This window comes from Micromys minutus, assembly GCF_963924665.1.
Source record: "Micromys minutus genome assembly, chromosome: 16".
NCBI lineage: Eukaryota > Metazoa > Chordata > Mammalia > Rodentia > Muridae > Micromys > Micromys minutus.
This window is the reverse complement of record NC_137985.1, coordinates 27007621-27011128: the sequence shown is the minus strand read 5'-3', so window position 1 is coordinate 27011128 and position 3508 is coordinate 27007621. Positions and strand designations below refer to the sequence as shown.

Sequence of the window (3508 nt, the reverse complement as noted above, 5' to 3'; positions counted from 1 at the left end):
TAGGACAGCCACTTTACTACTGTGAACCTCAGCTTCCTTCTTTGTGTGGCTTTCAATTATGTTTTTTAATTCTCATTTAATATAGCTTATGGCTGGCACGTGTGTTGAACTAAGCCATGGGAAGCCTTCAGTAACTACACACAGTGAGTCAAACAAAAGGTGAATGTCATCATTATGATTATCAAGTAGCAAATTATGACTCTGGTGTAATAAATACTATTAACAACTGGTCCAAAATGTTTGGCAGGATATTTACAATAAAGGAGCTATCTAACATCTAGGTCAACAATACACAGAAGCACAATCACATAACAAAAAAAAAGTGTGGCTAATGATAAAAAGAGATGCTAAAATGTGTGAGTCTGCAGAGGAAAACTTCATTACAGACATACCAACCATGTTTTACTGATAAAGAACATGAAATTTCTATTCATCTATTAGTAGTGTTAGTTTATTAGGAAACTGTAATATTTGCAAGTAAAATCAGCTTAGCGAGCGGTCCAGAGGACACCAATGTGAACAAGATGAAATCATCGCAGAAGGATAAAGTTCATCAGTTTATGATCTTCACACAGTCTAGTGAGAAAACTGCAGTAAGTTGTCTTTCTCAAAATGACTGGAAGTTAGATATGACAACAGATAATTTTTTTCAAAATCCAGAACTTTATATACGGGAGAGCATAAAAGGATCATTGGACAGGAAGAAGTTAGAACAACTGTACAATAGATACAAAGACCCTCAGGATGAAAATAAAATCGGAATCGATGGGATACAGCAGTTCTGTGATGATCTGGCCCTCGACCCAGCCAGCATCAGTGTGTTGATCATCGCATGGAAGTTCAGGGCGGCCACACAGTGTGAGTTCTCCAGACAGGAGTTCATGGACGGCATGACAGAGTTAGGATGTGACAGCATAGAAAAACTAAAGGCCCAGATACCCAAGATGGAACAAGAATTGAAAGAACCAGGACAACTTAAGGATTTTTACCAGTTTACTTTTAATTTTGCAAAGAATCCAGGACAAAAAGGATTAGATCTAGAAATGGCCATTGCTTACTGGAACTTAGTGCTTAATGGAAGATTTAAATTCTTAGACTTATGGAATAAATTTTTATTGGAGCATCATAAACGGATCAATACCAAAAGACACGTGGAACCTTCTATTAGACTTCAGTTCAATGATTACAGATGAAATGTCCAATTATGATGAAGAAGGAGCATGGCCTGTTCTTGTTGATGACTTTGTGGAATTTGCACACCCTCAAATTGCTGGGACAAAAAGTACAACAGTGTAGCACTAAAGAACCTTCTAGAATGTACATAGTCTGTACAATAAACACAATGGAAAATGCACAGTCAATTCTGCTGGCTGGACTGAACTGAAGATCAATCCTCAGAGTTCAGACTGAGGGTTGAGACAAAACTTTAAGGATACATCTTGGACCAAATCGTACTCCATTCTTCTACTGGTAGTTTGGGCTTGTCTTCTAGTCTGGGCCACTCTAAACACTTATAATTCCAACATTTTGGATCTCATCTTATACCTGTGGACCATCTTAGTTTGTCTTCCCATAAGTCACAGAAGCTTGATGGTGATTATTTAGAGGCTTCCATTCTTGCATAAAGCACAATGCTGTCTTCATCAGAAAACAGTTTGGCATAAGAATTAAACATAATAATGAACACCGCAAACAATTTATAAAAACTTGTTAAGTATATGCTTTGAGCTAGTTGCAAAGACTATGATGGTAGCACTCAAATGAGAATTTATCTAATGTACCGCATCTGGAATGGTGTTTGATTTGGGGGAATTTAATTTTCCTGGCAAACCACATGTACTATTGGTGTGAATTGAATACCTGATAAAAGAAATGTCAAAATAACCAACACATGAAAAAAAAGAATAATTTGATAACTTCCTGAATAAGTCTTGTGTTTCAGACTCTCACAAAGGTTCTACAAAACAAGTCTGTGGTTATCTGACCCATGTCTATACAGTGTCCTACCGTGAACTCTTATTTAAAGGAATACTGTAATGAGACCGAATGTCAGACTCTGCTCTCATGTGCATCACACACCACACAGAAATGCTTCTGTGCCTTCGAACAAGTTAAACTGTTTCATTTGTTTGAATGTTTTGGATTGCTATACATTATAATATTCTAAATTTAGGCATGAGGGTTTTAGGTTTTTGCTGTTTTTAATTTTTTTTTTTTTTTTTTTTTTTTTTTTTTTTGTCAACTCATTATGGAACACAATGCAATTCACTTTATTTATAAGAAGATGATAAGATTTAAATTTTTGAAATGGTTGTGGTGAGCCGTGAAGTTCAACCTTTCTCATGGCACTGCTCTCTCAGGCCGAGGTCCAATGGTGTGACTGCCGACTGTTGGGATGGCTTTACTGCTACGTCACTGTGGTCGCCAAGTCTTTACTCCAGAGCAGAGACTGTCAGACAGGCGAGTGCTGGGGCCAAATACCAATGGCTTCTGCTCTATTAATTATTTGACTTTTGGCTGTTTTTTCTCAGTCGCATTTGCTATTTCCACATCAAAGCAGAATGCAGTTTTGATTTTTGGGTTTCTTTTTTTTTTTCGGTTTGTTTGTTTGTTTGTTTTTTCCCATGACAGGACTCATGAGTTGCTCTCCTGCTGAAAATGCTTGTTTCTCTGTTAACATACTGACATGTGAAAGGGGTGTGTTCATAAATATCTCCATGAGGAAGTTAAAATGATGAACTAAATGTTGGGTGACCGCTCTTCAATAGGCACAGACTTTGCTCTATGTATCCAGGTCCTCTACAGGGCACCAAGGAATGTTCTTCAGGATAGCAGAACTTTACACAGATACGAAATGATTAAGGCTGCTTTAGTCACATGATTTGGAAAATGCATAGAAAGCTTACCTTACAGATATATCATTAATCCAATCATAACTTTAATTTAGGAATGCATTTCTACCAGAGGAAGCTTAGAGTAAATTTCTATTCATGTTCCAGGGATTGGTTATTAAAAGAAAAAAAGAATCTTGTTTTCAAAAAAAAAAAAAAAAAAATCAGCTTAGCATTTCTCTTAATATGACCAAACTTCAAATCAGCAAAGCCCTGAGACTTTTTTGATTTTGTTTTTTTTCTTCCTTCTCTTTCACCAGGTCCCATCAATCACCTGATGCTAACCATTCACATTCTGACTCATGACCAAAAGCAAATGTACTGCCCTGGCTTTGGCTATAAAAATCACCAAGATTAAACATGAGTGCATTCCTATGTGCTCCCGTACATGTGTGCATGTGTGCTTAGTAAAGTTTAAAAGTATACAGTAAAAAACAGGTCTCAATTGCACAGACTACATCTCTATAATCTATCCACTCAAGAGAAGAGTAAGAGATTGAGGTTCCAAACCCTTTAGTTTGTGTATCAGTAAGTGTGTGGGTTTTTTTTTTTTTTTTTTCTGTTATACCCTAAAAGAGGGGGAAAAGTATCTAATGCAAATGTTCAAGTCTTATCTA

The 3508-nt window shown here is 36.6% G+C and overlaps 1 pseudogene across 1 annotated transcript; it reads left to right on the top strand.

Annotated features, from left to right (window-relative positions):
* Positions 1-524: 524 nt before the first annotated feature.
* Positions 525-1296, top strand: LOC308430660 (DCN1-like protein 1; annotated as a pseudogene). The gene has a single exon. The product of its transcript is annotated as a DCN1-like protein 1 (transcript).
* Positions 1297-3508: the final 2212 nt, after the last annotated feature.